We start from the raw sequence: 22,555 nt of genomic DNA, 5'->3' as shown, positions 1-22,555 counted from the left end.
TTAGAAATCTTAAATATGATAGGAAAATGTGACATTTTTCAGCTATCATATGATGATGTTTGTGATTTATGCATAAGGTATTCAAGAGGAATATCCAAGGCTGGTAAGAATTCTAGAGAATTTTCTTCTTCCTTTCCAAATCTACTACAAGAACATGAGATATAAGAGATGAAATTAGTGATTTATTTGAACATTTTAAAGTTGATTTTATTAACTCTATAAATTCACAATTGCATGTTTTGTAGGTTAAGAAAAGTCAAGCAAAATTTGAAGAAGTGATTTTTCCTCAATCTAAAAGGAGCATCCCATGGATAGTTTCTCTTTCTTACCTAGGCTAAAAACAACATTTCTAAGAGATGGAGAAGTTGTAGCAATTTCACAACCATGGAAACCTTAGCCTACATGTATGTTTCAAAACACTTCCTCTCCATTGTCTTACTTGCATAATCTATTATGGAATACTCATGTGCTAGGGCAGCCATGCCAATCTCAATATAACCCCCATCAATATTTTCCACAAGTTTGGCGTCGTTCATCCTATGATTACATGACTACCCTCACTCATCTTGTATCACAAAAATATCATCCATATTCTTTTCCATCTTTTCAAGAACACCTTTCTTGCATATCAAAATCATCCACACATCCCAATCAACTACATCATCAAAATCCTCCATGCCCTACACAATATCTTGCTCAACTCATTCCACACCCTCACCATAATAAACCAATACAACATGCTTACAGTGTTGAATTGAAAAATTTACCTACCCTTCCCTCCCAACCTATCTCGCATACGCAATTACAAAAAACTTATATCGAGATTGGAAATGTTTCAAATCCAAAAATTGTAGAAGAAAAGGAGGTTTCTTCTAGTCTATGTCAACAAGTTGTTTTAGAAACTCAAGAACTTAATGATATGACAACTATGGGAAATCAATAAAGTAAAGAATATATTGAATATTGGTTTCATTTCATCAGTTGTTTGCAGCGTCACTCCATACTTCAACAATTTTTGACATCATATTTTCAAGGGAAGTTGGTCTCTCATACCCTAGTATTTATTGACAGACATTTCTCAAATTCGGGTATGTATACACTTGAGGCCTTATTTCTAAAATGGCTCCATTGGAAGTACTCTTATACGTAAGTATGCTTTATTTTTTCAAGGTAGAATAGGTTAGTGTAGAAAATAGAATTAATAAGTATATAAATCATTTTTGTTATATGTAGAACGAGTTGTGTTTGCTGCAACTTGTTGAGTATATCAATATCATTGGTAAAATTTTGAATTTAATTATGTATGTAGATATATTATATTGAAAATCAGATTTCTACAAACACTCATCATTATTTTGAAAAAAAAAAAATTATCATATCTTAGGGCGTGTGGGCTTGATAAAAAAACTGAAATCACAGTCGGTACAGTGATGTTTTGAGGAACAAAATGGGTGTATTTTCAAAACCTATTTCTATTATAAGTCGCCCTTTGTTTATACTTTCTAATCCAATTTGAATCACTCAATTTGGATTTTAAATGAAAATGTTGTGACCAAAACATTGACAGTATGTCGAGTAGGTAGCTCAAGAATAGAGTCGGGACAGTCCGTTTTTCGAGGCCTAAATGACTAGATTTTTGAAACTTGTTTCTATGGTATATCACCCTATTAATCTAGTTTACAATGCAATTTTAAGCACCCAATTTCGATATCTTATGAGAATGTTATGACCAAAATACTGACTGTCTATTGTAAATCAACACCTTTAAAACTTTGTTTTTCCGACTGTTCCTTCGCACATATGACCCATCAATTCTTCATGATTTCAAAACTTGTTTCTATTGGATATAGTTATATGCATCTACTTTAATCTACAATTTTAATGGGTTCAATCCATCATCAAACGAGAAAGTTATGCTTAAAATATCAACTGTTGGTCTATGTTGGAAATCGAAAATGACTCTGTTATGCAGGTTGTTCTATGTAAATTTGACATATCATATTATGGAATTTCTAAAATCTGTTCCAATTGGAGATAAACCTATTAATTCACTTTCATTTGGCTTTGTAATCACGCAAATCGGACGAAAAACAAAGAAGTTATGATTAAAATACGGTTGGTTAGTATGGTTGGCCACCGCTGTCCTATAGCTAATAAATTAACTCTACTTTGTTATTTGTTTTCCATGGATTTGTTTTACAGAGTAACTACCTATTAATTTTTTTCATATTTATTGGATTTAGAGATCCCGATCACCTCTCTTCTTCCATGATTACATGTTTTATTATAGGTAGACGCTCATTTTTTGGGCAAGTCCAAGGAGAATAAAGGAGGTCAATTTGTTTTTGAACAAGTGATTATTGAAGACAATGATAATGAAATAATAGATTTTCATCCAAGGATATATTAAGAAATATAATATCATATAATTTTGATTCTTTTGAGGTGCCATGGAAATTGATCATAAGAGTTTGTTACAAATTATTCCTGTTATTTCTCACCAACAACATAAAGACTTTTTCATTACCTAATGGATTCATAACAGGAGAAATGGAGAATTGATTTTCATTTGAAGATCCAAGTCATTTCCACCAAAACATTTTTCCATTCATTTACCATTGACAGATTGACAGATTGTTGTTTCTTGAAACAAATTGATATTCTTTTTAAAACAACATTGCTGCAGTCAAAATCATAGCCGTTGCAACTTGAACTATTTATTTATTTACTATTTTTCAATAAAAAATTTGTTTCTTTTCTTATTTATTTTATGATGTTGTTTTCTCAAAATAAATGAAGGGAGTTCTCAGGGTTTCATGATGTTTTTCCATTTGTTCTTGAGTCTTATTAGTGTATGGTTTGCTCAGATCCATTGGGTGTTGTTACTCTGCCACTGCTGTTACTCCCGATAATTTTCTAAGTGTTGGATGTTGTTACTCCTTGGCTGCTGTTACTCCACCGGTGCCGTTACTCCGCCGGTGCCGTTACTCCGCAATTGTTGTTACTCCGTCGATGTTGTTACTCTGCAACTGTCGTTACTCCGCCGGTGCCATTACTCCGCAACTACCGTTACTCCGCCGGTGTCGTTACTCCGTCGTTGCCATTACTCCGCAATTGTCGTTACTCCGCTAGTGTCGTTACTCCGCCAGTGCCATTACTCTACAATTTCCATTACTCCGCTGGTACCGTTACTCTGCAATTGTTGTTACTCCGCCGATGCCGTTACTCTGCAACTGTCGTTACTCCGCCGGTGACGTTACTCCGTCAGCGCCGTTACTTCACAATTGTTATTACTCCATCGATGCTGTTACTCCACAACTGCCATTATTCCGCCGCTGTTGTTACTCCACTGTTGTTGTTACTCCGCCGGTGATGCTACTCTATGGTGAAATATTTTCTAAGTACCTAGTGTTGTTACTCTACACATGTTGATACTCTGCCAAGGTAATTCTTCAGGTACGTCCCTAATCAACTCCATGTATTTGATTGATGTTTCAATTATGACTGAGGATGGTCATATCTTAGTTGGGGGGAGGTGTTGCATTTGATAGAAAATGTATTATATTTAATATCAATGATGTCATGTCATCATTGTTATTAAAATTTCATTTCAACTCATACATCTCACAATTATTACCACCATAATCCATAACAATCCGTAACCCCCACTTATCCACACACATTGGAACTTGAATCATGCACGACGACATTAACTTGGTGAATGGGGAAATACATTTAATTGTCTAGGTCCTCTTTGACATAGTGATTGGGTAGTCAATTTATCTTTGTTTATCTATAAACATAATTTTATTTTTTTAAGGAATAATTATGAAAAGATGATTTCATCATGGAAACTTTCAACTTTCCTAATTTGTCAAGTCCCTGATTTTGTAAAATTTATGATGATGACCACAAAATTGTACTTAAATCTTTCCATCACTATCTAATGAATTATTCCTCAAACCCCAATCTTAACAAAGCAAAATATATTTATCAACAGGCATTTTAAGGTTATTAGTATTTTAGAAGAAAAATTACCCGAGTTGAGAATAGTAACTGCAAAATGTTTTACACCATCCCGAGCTCTTAAGGAGCTGGTGTGCCACCCCATCTATTAAGTGATCTTTTGTTGATTAAAAATAACCATAGTTAAAATTTTAAACATAAATAGTCAACTAGAGGATAGGAGGTCTCATCACGAGCCGACCTACCATGATCATAGGTCCTAATAGAGTGACATTACAACTACTGGTCACCAAGCTAGGGTAATGGCCTTCGGTCATAAAACTGAAGGACAAGAGGTCTCATCATGAGTCGACTTGTTCACTTTTGTTAGTTTCGTTGAATGGCATTGTTATTAACTAGTTACCAAGCCAAAACAATGATCTTCAATAGACATCTAAGTAAATTGAAATGCTTTTGTAACTATGTACTTATTTCTAATAGATGGGACACTGGCATCTCAATTGATTAAAAAGGCATCCCTATCAAGGCTATGGATGCCTGCTGGCAACAATTGCCATGCCTATGGTATAGAGGTTAATTTAATACTATGATCTACTTGGTTACCTTGTTTTCTCAAAACTAACTACCGATAATGCCATTGTTGCATATATAAGGTTTACTAGAACTCATGGTTCATGGGGTAATATTTAATAAATTCTTAGATAATGGTGGTCATGGTTTATATCTATTATTGAGTTATCAATATTTACTTTACATGTTAGGGATGAAACTTTTAGGATATTTGATATTTGACATTTTGTATCATCTAATCTATCATTCCTTTATTCTACAAGTTTCATACTTTTAACCAAAGATAATTGCTTTACCCAATCAATCTCTATTTAATCTTAGCTTAATAACACTACTATTATTTTGGGAAGGATGAAGAGGGCTAATTCTAATTTTGAATCCTGATGAATTACTGATTGAGGATACTCATGAGATGTGTTATAGAAATCTTGATGACAGAGAAACTAATTAGTTTGGGGGAAGGAAATCCTGCTACACTTTTTGATTACTTTCTTCGAGCTTGCATGGCTTCCACCTTTCACATCACTTACACAAGCTCAACCTACATTAGCTTCAACAATGTTAATCCATAGATGTCATTCCATGTTATTTTGTTGAAAGTAACAATTGAGGTGAAATAACATGAGTGTTTGATTTATTAAAAGTTTAGGAGAATATCATAAACAACCATTGAGCATTATTCACTCATATTTTTCAAACCATTATTTCCCCTACTTTATACAGAGGCATTGGGTTGCATGTGGACATGCAACATATTCAGTTTGGGGGAATGTTGGGCTCTTAATTGGTCATTATTATTACCACTTCTTAACATTCATTTCATCTATTTCCACTATTCTTTTATCACATTATTTACCATAATTTATTATATAATTCCATTTCATAATCATTTATGCTCTTGTGGATAAATCATATCTGATCTCATTTATTTTTAATAATTAATGATTATTATGCATGATTTTGGTTTATTCATTTTTTATAACCTCATTCATGATTTTAGCCTAGAAGATCTCTTTTAGATTGTAGATTTGGTCTTCAACAGATAATTAGATATTCCAACTCAGGAATTCACTGGGATAAGAAGCGACCATTTTTATTTGGACGCTTTGAGCAGATGAAAGCGAATATGGAAAATCCGAGACATGGGTTTTGTTTAGAACGGACCAAATCAATTACCCAATGAGCCATTTTTAGAAATTCGATTTTTATTGGGAGAAACGCAAGGTTCTTAGAAGGACATATTTGGATATTTGTTGTTGTGGCCATTTTTTAGAATTGCCCAAATTGTAATAACCAAATTTGACTTGTTCCAGCTGAATCAGGATGGACAGATCTCTCAGATCTCATCTTGAATATTGAGATCAGTTTGTTGCATATTTCCTTTGGATGTTTGTATATTTAAAAGACACAATTCGGAGAGAAAGGGGGGCTAGCTGATGTAAGAATTGAGTCTTGTAACAATGGAACTCTTGTTAATGAAATTTCCAGACTTCTGATATTTTTCTCAATATCTAAGTTAAGAACAGCCTTAACTAGGAAGTTGGGCCCACTCTTCTGATCAAGTGTTGTGCGTGTGTCCTTTTTATGTATATTTCTTTTATTGGTTGTATTTTTCTTTATTGTTGTTACAAATTTCCATATATTTTTATTAATGCTTTTCTTTCTGCAATTTAGCTTTCATTACTTTTACAACGATGCTTTGATTTCTTAATCGCAAACCCTTGATTGATGTAGATTTTAACCTTGCCCCTGCATATACTTTGCACGTTACCTTGAAAAGAGTACGCACCCGGATTGACATATTAATGTAGGAAACGAGATTGAATAATTTGTTCATACTCGGACACCAATAGGCACTTCTCCTTTTAATGTGGTCTACAGGAAAGAGATTGTTCTCCCTACAAATGTAGCAATTCCCTCTCTAGCCCCGGTTTAGTTTATTGAAGAAAAACCTTCTTCTTCTATGCAATTAAGAAAACCACAAATTCTCAAGCTTGAAGAAGAAAGAGACAAAGCCAAAATCATACATGCACATCATCAACAATTAGTTAAATCTTCATTTGATGAAAATTCTATAAGTCCTAAATCCTTTCAGTTCAGAGACCTTATATTGAAGTGGGATGAAGCACATGAGGAAAACGGTAAACATACCAAATTCCAAATAATGTGGCTTGACACATTTCAAATTGTAGAGCAAATCGGCCCATCAACTATTTTATTACAATATTTATCACGCAATAGGGATTCTCTACCTATTAATGGGCAGATTTTGAAGAAATATTTTTCATAGAAGATAACCTCTTCTATCTCTGTATATTATTACCTTTACTTTTTCTAGGAAAACAAAAGTTAAATAGCATTTACTTTTGGCCTTTCAATAATAATCTCTTTTATATTTTAACTTTTCTCTTGTATAAGTAGAGATTGTTGAGAAGATAATTTTCACATTTGAGACATAAACTAAGTTCTATTTCTTTGAAATCTAATTGTTTTCCATAAAAATCATTTGTCCTTTGCAAAACCTCAAATTTATAGAGAAACCTTTGATCTACCATCAATCAAGAAAAGTATCTTTAACAGAGCAAAGACTCTGTGCAGATAAGCATCTTCAACTCTATAATTGCCATCCAGAAACTCTTGATTCAATGATTCTCCCCATCTAGTAAACTTTTCTATTTTTAGAGTGTAATTCTAAAATATACTTAAACTTAAAGGATAAGAGGTTTCATCAAGAGCCAACTCACCATGTTCATAGAAAAATAATAAACTGACATTACCAATACTGTATATCAAAACAGGGTAATGGCTTGAGATTATTTTAATCAAAAGACAAGGGGTCTCATCATGAGCCAGCTTGTTTATTTGAGTTACAACCAGTGAATGGTATTGTCAATTTTGGCCACCAAACCAAGACAATGACATTTAAGTAGAAAAAATTATTTTTAAAAAAAGAAAAAGAAAAAATAATTGTTTAAAAAGAAAGAAAAAAGAGTAAGTATATGAATCTGAATTTATCACTAAAAACTGCACTCTTATCTAGATGGGATATTGAATCATTGTTGGTTAAAAGGTAACCTTGTCAAGGCTATGGATGCTCGCTGGCAGTAGAGGCTCTACCTATGACAAATGAGTAAATCTAAAATCTAATTTGAAAGATCCCCCTGATTTATCTTTAAAACCAAGTAAAGGCTGATGTAGACAATGGAATTTTGATTTTGAAGAGGATAATCAAATGGATGATAATTAGAGGGATTTTGTTTTCTTATTCGAAGAAATGTTATTTATATTATATTTCATGTATTTCCTATTTTTTCAACTACCTTTATTTTGGAACATTTTATAAATTCCAAAAAACTATCAGAGATAACTAGTTCTTCCAGTGAACCACCAATTGTTGTGCTATTCAAAACCCCCCCATTTATTGATTTAATAGTTAATATTGTATTAGTAAATGGGGACCCTTTATTAAGAAACCCTCCAAGAAAAATTTTGCACTTAGGTGCTTTCTTTTAAATTTTTAGAAATAAATCAAGATATCAGGTCAAATCCCTTTAGGAATAGAAATTATCATTTTTTTTCACATATCGCTGGACCAAGTGTGTCAAAGGTTAATTAACAACCAAAATCCGCGAATTGTGATGGAAGGGATCACCACATTTAACTTAGGATATTATTAGACTTTTCATTCAAAGCTAACAATTAAGGTATTCATTGTAAAATGAAGCGGTTATCGCAATCGCATATTGGCTTTCACAAAAGACACAACTCACAAATCATGTCGTAATATGTGAAATGAGATATTGCAGTAGAGAAATTCAATGGTTATTGCATCATTACACTTTACTTAAAAAGCCAATCTTATGAATTGCAAGAGTTTGTAAAGTGTGATAGAATCCAGACCCAAGAAAAAAAATATTATAAACTACAAGTTAAGTCCGAAGCTTAGTAAAAAAGCACTTTATGAAGTAATTATTCATTTAGGAAAACTACGCTCTAAATGATAAATAATATGGTGCTCATCTGGAATCCCGCAGAACTATAAACAACTCTAGAAAAAATGCACAGCCGAAAATGCGATAGTGCGATTTGCGATATTGCGAAAATCTTATCGCAATCGCATAATCGGCATTTTCACAGTTTAAACTCGCCACCTTAAGTTTTTTCCTCCTCGTTTGTGATGTGGTAGTTTAATTAGTAATAAATACAATGATAAAAGACCTTAGTGAACAGTTAATAAGTTTAATGGCACTTATGTTAAGAGCGGCTTGACGTGATACGATATCTTTTCATATGTGTTTTGAATAAAAGCTCCTTTCTTTTCACCTTTTGAGGTTAATTGTATCATTTAATTCTCACTAGCATTCTCACTTGTGTTTATCTGATAACTTCCATTTGCTCCATTCTAGGAAACATCTAGAGAAAACATCGTTAGAAAGAATGGTGAAGAAGGGAAAGGCAACTACATCTGAGAAATCAGACATGGTACCACTTTTCTCTGATACCACATGTAACAAGGACAGAGGAACCACAACATGGGAGGCCATGTATAACCTCCTAGAAGAAGAGAAACCCAGGCCACTAGTAACAAAGGCCCCAATTGATGCTTAGGAGTCATCTGACGCCTCCTATTTCAAAATTTCATGTTCATTCTTGTACCAAATAACCACAATACCAAAGATAATACCACACATGGATATGGTCAAATGGATAATTGATGGGGTAGACATCTCATACAGAACCTTTAAGAATAAAATGCAACAGGTCATAGGGTCTCTCTCACTAGACAACCTACAACTAATGTACCAATTACCAGAGTCTCAAAAGCTCTTCAACAAATAGCTCCTTGAGCAATTCACTAAAGAGAATGAGTACCCGTTAAACATTTCGTAGACCTGGAGATCAAGTAGAGGCAAACTCAAACGGGATAAAACTGGTATGTACTCAATGGCATCCATTTCTTCCCCTCATAGTTTCGCAGCAACAATGATATGTAGGCTATTCGGTAGACTTGATAGCACCAAGTTTTCCATGGAATGGCTCTCGTTAATAGATGCAACAGCTAATGCAATGATTATGAACTGGGTTAAAATTTTATTAAAATTTTTTGCAAAGACCATTGTGGAATATATAAGGAAAATAAGTTATTCTTTAAGGATTCCCCCCCTTTCTTTATGAGTGCTTTTGTTATGGATGCAATTTGTTTTACTTCTCAGTTTTTGAATATGGGATGGAAATTGACTGTACAGAACCTGCTTCCCATCCATATATACCATAAAATTTTGTGGTAATCCCAATTCCACCCCCATTTTTATAAAATCTATCAAGGTGTTATGCTTCCTGTTCATAAAGTCGTTTTTGATAAAATAGCCGCAGGTTTTCGCAAGAGGCCGAAGTAGATATCTTTCCAATAGCCAGATGGTTTGGGGAAGAGACATTCACATATATTAGAGTTTTTTGGAGCATTTCTTCTCAGCATGCCCTCCCATATTATGTCCCCAACAATCTTTTGGCCGGAGAAATAGCCTACCAGACTGCAGGGGAAGGTGGCTTAACCAAAGGACTGAAAGAGCAGAAGAAATCCATTTGGCCGACCTTCCCATTATAGTGTGGTTATTTTTCACTACACGATTATGGACATGCATTAAAGGAAGCAAAGATTATTATGTCTCTGAAATTTCGTACAATTCCAGGAAGGAAATAAGACCCAAATGGCACCATTAAGGAATTTACTACTATGGTAAAAGTCAAACAATTCACCCATGAAGAGGATGCCTTCAATGACCTCTTCCTACAAGAAGAAACATTTTCACAAGTTCTATATCTGGAATCACTACTTTTGACCTCAAAATATATTAATGCTTTCCACGTGTACAGAAATAAGAGACTATCAAAGGTCCCATTGGACCTACTCTATATTGAACCAATAAGAGAGCCAACTCCTAGCATAAGCTTGGAGGGAAGTTCTAAATAAAATTTTGAAGAAGAAACCCAAGAGAAGTCGACTCATGAGTCATAGAACTCAGAGTGACAATCTCAAAATCAGGGAGGAAACACAAATAAAGAGTCTGAGAAAGACACAGCCGGAAGTATCGAGGAGAAAGTCGAGTAGGCCTTAGCAAAGAAAAAGGCAGAGGTTGCTTCTAGTTCAACTCAGTTAGAAAACACTTCAATCATTGACTTGGAATAGGAATGGGAGCAGTTCAATAAAAATCTCCATACATATACAAATATTGAGCAAACATCTAAACTGCAAACTACCAAGAAAACCCAGCATAAAGAAAATCAAGAAACAATAGGGGAAGGAGCTACAAGTACCCAAGACATTGAGGTTATTCATAATATTTAAACTTTCGAAATTGTCTTAAGAATTGAGGAAATACCTCCATTAGATATAGTCTACAATCCTACCCAGAAGGTTGTAGTGAAAAGACAAAGGAAGAAAAGGAAATTGGATGCCACTGTTGTTACGACTCCAGAAAATGAACCAATGGATATTGTGTGGAAGGACACGCCTATCGACCCATCAGAGAATCTCACAAAGCTGTTGTATTTCATAGGAGCTTATGCCAGCGCCACCATCGACAAGGTGATTGAAGTCCGAATGTTATTGAAGGAAAAGGAACAGAAAATTCTACTGCTAGAACAACAATTAGCCCAAGAGAAAACTAATCAACAAGTAGACTTATAGGTAGCCCAACTTCAAAGAGAATTCGAGCAAATGAGGATGCAACACTAGGCTAGCTTAGCAGAAAAGGATTCACAAATACAAGCCATGATAAATAAATTCAAAGAAAAACCGCAAATTAGTGAATTCATTAAATAAAAAGTTGGCCTCAATTCCTTATTAATGCAACAAGAGGAAGTATTGTGCCAAAATATTTCGCAAATAAATCCTCAATGTGAAACCAGTGATAAATTGACAAACCAAATAATTGATATGAGGCTTGAGTACGAAGAAATCCAAAAAAGGGTTTCTGAATTTATCACTTGGCAAGAATTATAGGATGGAAGAAAGGTTGACCTATCGAAGCTGGAGGAGTCTCACAAAGATATTAAGTTTATGGATTGGGATTCTCAGTTGAAACAAGCAAAAAGGGAAACACGGATGGAAGCAAGAGCAGCAAGCAGCATAATAGAAGTTGTAAATGAAAACATTCATGCTGCCAATCTTGTCAAAGAGTGTGTACCAAGGTTTCTACCAAATTTCAGGAAACTAGAGTAGCAATGGAAACAGACAACGCAGGAAAAGGAAGAGGCTATTAAACAGCTAACGAGCCTAAATTGGGAGGCATATTGGCAGTTTCTAGTAAAACCACATAGCCAATGGATGACTCTGAGGTGTTTGACAACCTCTACACAAAAGAAGGTGTCTGCATTAACAGATGCCATATTTGGTGGCCAGTTAAAATCTATAATCAGCCATCTTCCTCAGCTCAAGCCAATGATTGATATTTGCGACCTCAGAGATCAAGTTAAAAGGATCTAGTCATTAATTTATATTGTTTTTAGTTTTGTTTTTTCTCATTCTAAGGAAGTTTGTTTGAAACCTCCTCAACTATTTTTGTAATAATCTATTTTGAGACATATATTTTAGTATTAAAACCCCTCTCATGTATTTAGAGAGGGGTCTAGAAATTTTATCAAAAACACTTTTCAAGACATTACACTCTTGTACTTTTGAGGAGGTTTTGATGAAATGAATGGAGTATGATCTATTTTTCTTTAAATATCTAGAATGCTCTACTAAAATGCACTTTTCTACTCTTATAATGTGTTGGATTGAGTGAAATTGGGTCAATATTGCTAAATCACATGAGAATGAATTATCATATATGGTACTTTTATCATATGATTATATTTTATTTATGTATTAAGCAATACTTCTTCTTTCAATTGTTTTATGTATGAAAGTCAGAATTATAGTTTTGCATTATCGCACTTCTGTATGATGTTAGCTCTGATTCTATTTTGAACACATGAAAGATTTTTATATGCGATATATTTCTCTCAATTGTTTTGTCTAACTATTTATCCGAAACAATTATCATTAAATGATTTCATTTCTTTTGGTAGTTGAATGATATTTATTACCAATTGTTGTAAGACATCATTGTAGATATTATATCGTATTTTATTCCCAGGTATATTTATAATTAGATAATGTTATATTAATATATATGCATGTGCTTAGTAGTTATATTAGATTACATTTAGCTTAATCATTTCCCGTTACATCATATATCATCCCATCAACATTATCAAATCAACCCTTTTTGGGAAGCTTGTCCCATTATACCCAGTCGGAGCCACTATACAAAATAGAAAGGGAGTTGCTTTCAAGGTCTAGACTGGGTGGTTTTCCCCCATGTTGTCATAGTGATTTTCTAGGCTTCAACAGGTTCTCACGTCCCTGATGAGACCCCTGAACTAAGTCAAATTAGGGTTTCCACATATCATGCCCCTCTCAGCATCATCTTGTAGGATGCAAGATCATCTTGGAAAGCCTCTCATTTAAGTGATGTTCCTTTGAGAAAATATTTCGATCACCTTTCAATTGATATGCATCAACCTATATACCCTAATTTTTTTATTGAAGGGAGTGCACTAGCCATTGCCTCAAATCTATTTGACTGTTGCCAAGTCGGTACAGATTGTGAACATGTATAATCAGATGACGTCTTACAATCTCCAATATAGGAAGGTGCCAATCGACTTATCTCTCCTCTACCTTAGACTCTTCCAGTTGATTCACTTCATTCTTGGGAATTTAAAGAATCTGATCTGTTGAATTTCCACTCTATCATTGCTCAAACATCTAATTCAATCAATAGTGTGTTCATTGATAATTTTCCTAGCACAAAGAATGATGACCACATGCATTCACCTGCTAATCTTGCAAAACTACCGATATTTGATGGCATGTCATTTGAAGGTTTAGAGAATTGTGAGGACGTTGAGGGGCTTCAGCTTACGTTGATGGTTATGTTAGGTACTCATGCCCCTGACGAAATATATGGCCAAATTCAAACTAGGGTTTGTGAAATTAGGGTTTCAGCACTTGAATCCTCACGTATCTCAGTTACACCTGGAAAAATATCCTCCTTTCAAAGTCATCAATTTGACTATCCTCTATATCATGGTAGGGTTACTGATTGGATTGAAGAATCTTATCTGGTGGATTTCTCTACTAGCAGGCAACATCTTTCCTCACTTATATTGGTTTTATGGTAATGCATGAATGGATGTATGTCCTTGCTAAATGATTATAAATTTCAAATTTGTTATTTTTTTTGCCAGGATTGGATTACAATTTGCCTTGAATGGTCTTTTATGATACCTTTGCCTATAAGTGGACGTGACTTTCTCACTATTGTGCATGTTTCATAGGTGAACATTTTGGCATTTGCACAATTCTATTTATTGCTTCTAATTTTTCTTATCTTTGTTTTTGCAGGTTGGGAACTATTGTAGTGGTTGCACTAGAAGTTTCACTTGACATGACCTGACCTACTCTCTCATTAAATTAGGGTTTCGGCTTTAGAATAGTTATATTTTAGTTTTTTCTTATTAATTTGTTGATTACCATTTTCTTTATGGTTTAAATTTATTTATGTTTTGTTTTCCTTACTGTAGGTATTTTAGTTTCCTACATTTTGATTTTCCATTGGCTTGCATTCACATTCTTTCACTGCTCATTGTTGCATAGCGTGCATAAAATCTTTGCATGGTTATTTGATCTACAATTAGCTGATCTCTTATGTACATCACATTACATTGCATCAAAAGCCCTGTCTGCAGCATTACATCTTGCATATTTATTCTTGCCTAGGATCCACTCACCTTTGACCTAACTTGGCCTTTTCCTCTATGTTGCATGTCGTTGCATGTGCCTTCATGAACCTGAAGCCCTTGAACCTTTGGTGTTGTGACTAGCCTTCTCACACCTATTTGCACATGCTAAAATCCTAAAGGAAGCTTTCTTGGTCACCTCGCACATGTTGAAACCGTGGAAGAGATTCCCTAGTCACCTCGCCCTAACATTAAAACCCTAGCCCTAATGATTTTGTGCAATTGTAATGGTTACTCCAATAGGTAGCTTCTCTTAGAACCCATCATCAAAGTTGCATCCTGGATATCCCTCCTATGATTCTAACTTATTAACAAGGAAAATAAGAACAAATTGCTTATGGGCAACCCTAATCACTTTGAATGACCTATACCCATAACCTGAAACTTGTGCTCAACGTGGTCTTAATTGTTTCAATGACTTGTGTTCTTTGTTCACTTTTTAAGTGTAAATGAGATATGGAAGCTTGGCATGAGGGAAAACCTAAATTGAGATATCTCTTAGTTTCTAGAAAACAAGAAACAACCTCTCTTGCTCGTAAAATAAGTCAGGATCCCTCATCCTCCCTGGAGCAATGAGCACCCAGTAATAAGTGAAAATGCACACATAAAAGAAACTAAAGTTAAATAAAGGGTAAAGGATGGAGAAAGGCTTCTTGCGCAGAGAGGTAATGCAATGACTCTGCTAGGGTACTAACTAGGCTCATTGGCTGCAGAGCAACATTTGTGATTTCTTGGAGTGACTCCACTAGGGTATTGTCCAGGCCCGCTGATAGTGGAGCAACACTAGAAATTTACTTTTAAAATTATGAATACAATAATTCCTTTGCCTCATTCTTCGCATGATCACCAACTACCAGCATGCGTGAACTTCTAATTGGGTGTTTACTAGCCAACATGACCTATATGAGACATCAAGGGAAGGCATATCTGTAAAGGTCGAGACAACACAAGAGGTGCCCATAAAAATAATTCAATATACCCTTGCATCATGATCCAGACTCATACTGCTACAGGGGTTTTGACAGAGATACTGGATTCTACCAATGGTTTTCCAATTGTTGTAGCTGCTACAACACCACCCAAATTTTTTGGGCATATCCAAAAATTTTGGAACTGCACTACGTGCCCCAAGCTACTAGGGTTTCAATAAGGCCTTTAACCAATTAGCATATCTGTGACCTTTCCTACCTGATCCTTTTGATGCACCCACTAACACTTCATACATTGCACCCGCACATCATGTTTTATCTTAGATATAGGCCTTAGGATCACCTTGGGGTTTTGTTAAGATCAATAGCTCCATTGATGTGTTAAGAGTCTCCCATGATTTTGAAACTCATATGTGCATGATATGTTTTGTTATCAACAACTCGCCTATATTTAGACAAGAATGCATTCAATTTGGATTTCCTTACAATTGGAAATATTAGGGTTTGTTAGGCCCCTATACTACTAGTGTAACCCCTTATTGTTATTAGTAAAACCCCCTTATTATATTGTTGTACCCATGCAATCCCCATATTGTTATTATTGTGCCCCATAGAAGCCCACTACTATTGTTATTATTGTGCCCTTACATTATTATTGTTATGTCGACTCTCATTATATTATGACCCATTAGACTCCTACATATAGAAAGGAAGTCTTGTCATTTGTATCATCCAAGAATTGTTCATTTGTGTAATGTAAAGGAGGTTTCCCCCTAGAAGAGGCTTATTTCTAAGGCGTTCATCTGTCTTTTCTATCTTTATGTGACTTGGTTTCATAACATTTGGTATCAGAGCTTTGGATTCTAGGGTTTTGCTGCTCGAAACAGGTTATCGTGGAATTTTCTATATAATTTTTTTGCTACGAAGTTTCAAAAGCTAAAACAAAAACCCATTTGAGATGAAATCGCACTGAACCTAGGGTCCAAATTTTAGATATTATCTCACTATATTGTCGGAGATATGATCTGAGGAAGTTAGGGTTTTTGCAAGCTCCAGAATTTCAACTAAAACAAGACATTGTGGGATCTTTTCTATAACGATTTCTCTACAAAGTTTCAAAAGCTTAAAAAAATCCCATTTGTGAATAAATCAGCCTAAACCATGGCTCCAAATTTCAAATCTTGCCTCACTATATTTTCGGAGATATAGTCTGAGGAAGTTAGGGTTTTTGCAGACCCCTGAATTAAATTCCAAATAGGTCACCTTGGGAAAATCATCATAGCTATCTCTCTGAGCATCCGATTGAAATTTCATAAGAAGTTATAGAAAGAGGACAGACTGTAGTTTCCTGTATATAGTTTTTAGAACCAGAGGTCAACACCATCACACGTGGTACTTCATACAATTTTTCTCTTCTAAAAAGGTATATAATCAAGTCATCTTGGGAGATTGTGCATAACTCTCTCTTGGAGATTCCAACTTTGATCAGACTAGTGGCATTGGAAAGAGGACATAGAGGGCTACTGCAATTCGCAATTGTAGAACTGGAAGAGCCAAAATTACAGAGTTATAGTCATTTCAAGATCGAGCTCTTGAAATCAAGAAAAGGTGATATGAGGAAGTTTGATGGAAAGGATCCAGTAAATTGGATACTACAGATGGAGCAATATTTTGATCTACATGGTGTACCACTGTTACAAAAGGTATGTATTTCATCTTCATATTTAGGACAAGATCAATTTTTATGGTATAAAGGGCTTTGTTCTCATAAAAAACTTGTTACGTGGTCAATTTTCACAGAGGAAATGATAGCACATTATGAGGATACAAAAAGCAACATCTTCTTTAGAGCAACACCAAAACAATTGGAAGAAAAAAGAGAAAAGGGGCTTTGTTACAAAGTGGAAAGAAAAATTATGGAAACAAGGAAGTCTACCTCTCACAACTATAAAGATGGAAGTGTTGTTTCTCCTAGCCTTCCACAACCTACAAGGGTTACACCACAACAATTGGAAGAAAAAAGAGAAAAAGGGCTTTGTTACAATTGTGATAGAAAATGCACTAAAGGTCATAAGTGTGCTGAGAAGAAATTATTTTACAGAGTATGAAGAGGAGGAAGAAAATGACCTTATATTGTAATGCATTGGCTGGAATTACCACTCCTAAAACTCTCAAGATAGAAGGACATATCAAGAAGAAAAAGGTTCAAGTGAAAGATCACATCGAGAAAGAAGAAATGAATCTGACTATATCTTGTAATGCATTGGCCGAAATTACCACTCCTCAAACTACCAAGATAGAAGGACATATCAAGAAGAAAAATGTTCAAGAAGTGAAAGATCACATCGAACATCAAGAAATGAGTCTGACCATATCTTGTAATAAATTGGAAGAAATTACCACTCCTAAAACTCTCAAGATAGAAGGACATATCAAGAAGAAAAAGATTGAAGCAGTGAAATATCACATCAAGCATCAACAACAAGTTCTCCAACTTTTTAAGGATAATGCCACTTGGTGTAGAATCAAATGAAACAACAGGTAGAACAACATCGTAGTGAAAGAAGTTTTGATGTAGGCGATTGGGTATTTTTATGGCTACATCTCAAGAAAGCAATTTATGAGAAGGAAATGTTTGCAATACTACATGCACTTAAGAAATGGCAACTTTAGCTAATGGGAAGACACTTCAAGGTAAAAATGTATCATGATAGTCTTAAATACATTTTAGAACAAAGATTATCTTTTGAAGAACAGAAAAAATGGGTCACAAATATGTTAGATTATGACTTTGAAATCATCTACAAAAAAGGGAAGCAAAATGTTGTTTCAGATGCACTCTCAAGAAAGGATGAGGGTGTGGAAGCATTGTTTTGTGCTATTTCTATTATCCAACCAGATTGGATACATGAAGCAAGGGATGAATGGAAGAAGGATGAAGAAGTGTGGCCACTCATTCAAAAGTTGCAGAAGATCCCAGTTCAAACAATATTTCCAAAAGTTTACGAGGAAGGAAAAATCATATTGGAACCTGGATCAATCACAGTAACAAGAACCCGATAGCTACGAAATCGATCAATTTCAGAGTATCTCATCAAGTGGAAGAACTTACCCACTAAAAATTCCACATGGGAGGACAATAATTTTATACAGAAGCATCAAGAACTACTCAACCGTTGAGGACAACACTTCTTGAAGGAGAGGCTCATGTTAGACCCCTATACTACTAGTGTAACCCCTTATTGTTATTAGTACAACCCCCTTATTATATTGTTGTAGCCATGTAATCCCCATATTGTTATTATTGTGCCCCTTAGAAGCCCACTATTGCTATTATTATGCCCTTACATTATTATTGTTATGTCGGCTTTGATTATATTATGACCCCTTAGACTCCTATATAGAAAGGAAGTCATGTCATTTGTATCATCCAAGAATTGTTGATTTGTGTAATGTAAAGGAGGTTGACCCCTTGAAGATGCTTATTTCTCAAGTGTTCATCTATCTTTTCTATCTTTTTGTGAGTTGGTTTCATAACAGGGTTTGGGAGAAACCCTGGACTGCCAAAAAGAGTGATCCCCTCCTTGTTTTAACCTAATTCACATTCCTCTAGGGGTACTTTCTCATCGGCAATGCATGGCATCACGATGAGAGTCATTGCAGGAAATTTTCCCCCTAATTTCTTGACTAGTCTTACCCCTCTGCATGTGCATTTAGATTTATGAGAATGTGGGGTTTGAAAAAACTATGGTTTTTTCCATATATGATAAAACCTAAAGTTATCATGACCAAGAACGTAAGTTTAGACCTTGTGCCCTTAAAGCTCCGCTTTGGCCGACATTACTTGGCTTTCTCTCCACCAAGTTTTAATGGTTCTTAGTTGCATCAACCACACCCATCATTCCTTTAATTCTCATGAACGTAGGCATTCATTTCCCAGAGTAAGGTTTGTTTATGCATGGGAGATATAGCCTCCGAAGCTTGGAATTTTTCTTCACATGTTAATATTTCAATTAATGTTTCAACATTCGAGTCATACTTGTTTACCAAGCCATCTGAGATATCTCTGGTGCATTCGTTGCAAAATTTACTTAGGGTAAGGATAATTTGATCATGCTCACTGAAGTATTTTATTTTGGTTGATAACCTCACTCTAATATTGAAAATATGAAACGACATTGGATGCCAATACGCTAAAGTCATAAAGGGATTTGTCTTTTGTATTATTATTTTGATTATTTTATGTTGTAGTTCATATCGCCTTGAAATATTGCATGCAGATCCAATCATGCCACGTCGGATCGAAATATGCCATGGAATAAAGGGTTATATGAGAAAACATAGAAATAATTAATGCTACACATCATAAGTCACAATTTTATGAATAGTATGTGTGTTACTAGGAATGCAATGCCAAATGCGCACATCTATGCAAGCCATATTTTTTTAACCCCCAAGAATAAACCAAGTTAGAGTGAAGGATATATACTAAGGCTCACCAAGAGATTTTGTTCAATGGTTGTGAGGAAGGCCTTTCTAATATGTGGCTTCCTCGATATATTTAAGTGTGCCATATTACAAACCATGTGCTAGAGACATTCATTCAAAGGTGTGGCGATGTTACCTACATTCAGGTGATAGCAGACGCATGAGGATGCATGGGAGAACCTCATGTCAACAAATTTACACTTCCTTGGCTCTCGTCCCTGGTCAAACTCATTAAAGGAAAAGTGAGTCAACAACTTTTCTTCAAGATACTCATTAAGGCATGTATTAACTATTTTTTTCAGATGTCTTGTGAGCATGGGATCTACTAAAAAAAACCCAAGGAACGGTTTCGAACTGGTCTTGACAGAGCTTCTTAGGAAGCATGAGTGCAAGGATATATGAAATCTTATTTGGAAATACACCAGGATTCGAGTGCCTGAGGATGCAGAATGCCTGAGAGCGATGGTGACAACGAAGAGAAAATCATGGTCCGAGATTATACAAACACCAGGATCAAAGGAGGCAGCCACAATTGATGAAATGGACATATCTCAAAGAATAAGTAGAGAAACACATCATCGCATTAGTTCAAGGACATACCATGCATTTTTGGGTTGTTTTGACCAAGGTTGGAAAGTCGCACGATTAAGGCTCAAGAAGGTGATCCTGAAATGCAACTAGCTCTATGTTGTGACTAGCAACCTCCAGTGGGTCGCATTTCCACCTCGGTAGCTAGGTCGCACCTCTAGCAAGTGAGTCACACTCCCACTCATGCAACCTCCATTAGATTGTGACTATGCAATCTCCATTGAGTTTCTCTCCCACTCTCAGTCATTGGGTCACATGTTAACACCTCTGGCAAGCCTCCAAGGAGGGAAACTTGTCTAAGATACAACTTTGTGACCTCCAAGAAGTCGCACTCCCACTCATAGTTGCCAATCACATTTTAAAGCCTCAGTGATGCAGCCACAAGTGTGACCTCGATTATAACGCAACCATGTGACCTCATAAGTCGTAGTCCTTGAGGGCGACTAGTCACAGGATGCGTTGGGACTAATGAGCATAAAGCACATTATTGAGGTTCAATCCATAGAGGATACCAAGCGGCTCATAGAAAGAAGGGAGGGATGGAAACAAATGGATATTAAATGGGAAGATAAACTCTTTGAGTTGGATTTCCATCCATATGCTCCTATTGTTGTAGTGGCACTTATTACAGGTCATCTCGAGTTGTTTCGTTGTGTAAACATTTCATCAGAGCCCAAAGGATTATGCACTGTGACTGCTCATTTACTACCACAAATGTTGAAACTAGAAATCCAGTGGCCAGACTTGAAAATGCTCATAGGGATGTGATAGATCACTTAATCAGTTTGATAGAAACAACTATTGCATCTAGAGATGAGGACGGAACCAGTAAGGTCTAGGATACATGATAGAAATCCTTTTGCAAAAAGTCTAAGGCTCATAAATACTTTTTTTCCAATATGGAGTTTGTTCATTATACCATGCACCTACTTGGAGCAAGTGGTGATGGGACCCTTTCGATTTCACGTGGTGGTTATTAAGTGGTTTTCTGGCGAATGCATTATCATGGTGGAATGAAGACCTTTCATAGTGATCCAGGAGGATCCATCGATCCAATTGCACAAGTGTTTAAAGTGTCATCATCAATGTTCATAGGTGTTGTTCAATGTCGTCATCGCTTTAGTTCAGCTTCGACAGATCAACAATGTTGGTTATGATCAGGATGTTTAGGTAATGTTCAAAGTTATGGTTTCATGGCATTTAGTTGATTGTGTAAAAGGATTCAAGTTAAATTACTTGGTCAATGACATAGTCTTATCGTCATCGCCACCAGTGTCAGTTACAAATATGTGATGGTTGTCATCATGCAATATTGACGAATGTCACACAGAGACCAAAAGGATGTATAAGGGTCAATCATCAAGTAAAGGCTTCAATTTCGCCGATGTCGCTATGCAGAGCCGACATGGGTCTGGAACAATTAAATGAAACTCTTTACCTAAGCCTAGACCTAAACCCTAACTCCTAAGCTATCTTATTTATATTTGTTTACCCTAAGAATCACAACACTTTAATCCTAAACCCTAGTGCCTTATGCTAAAATACTTAACAACCCTCTCGGTCTATGTATAAAACAATACAAAAATACATTTAAAACTAAGTGTTAAACCTAAAATCCCCTCTCGGCCTATTGTATGTTACAAATAACATTATAACATTGTTAAGAAAAATAAAACACAGTCCTAACCGTTGGGATTGGAGACTGCAGTGGAGGACCATGTGAACATTGTAAACCAATGACCGCGGGGATAACTATCGAAGCTCTAACTACCACTTGACCACATAGACAGCCTAACCGCGTCGGGGGCATGTGACCAGCTTTTGGAAGCCGATAGTTAGTAAACCGGAACCGTCGGAGGTTGGCCGCAACAGTTATCAGGAAACGGTTAACATGTGACAGGTTCAGTTCATAGTTTGCGAAACTGTCACCATGAGAATATCTGTAACTACCAACTGAAAGGACCTGTTTATATGTAAACAGTTAGCCAGCTTTCCATTAAGAAACCATTTGCAGTTTCCAGGATAACTATGGTTATTTTGGGTTTTTTTAGTGTTATTTTATTTGAAAATTAATGTGATGACCATGACTAGGCCTAAAGGTGTCCCTATGTCAACCAATTCAACCCTAAAAGATAGCTCATTCATGCCTAACTAAGCCTGAGGTT

Source organism: Pinus tabuliformis, chromosome 8, assembly GCF_031772625.1.
Source record: "Pinus tabuliformis cultivar Carrire ecotype Pingquan chromosome 8, CPIR1, whole genome shotgun sequence".
Classification (NCBI taxonomy): Eukaryota; Viridiplantae; Streptophyta; class Pinopsida; order Pinales; family Pinaceae; genus Pinus; species Pinus tabuliformis.
This window is presented reverse-complemented; position numbering follows the sequence as displayed.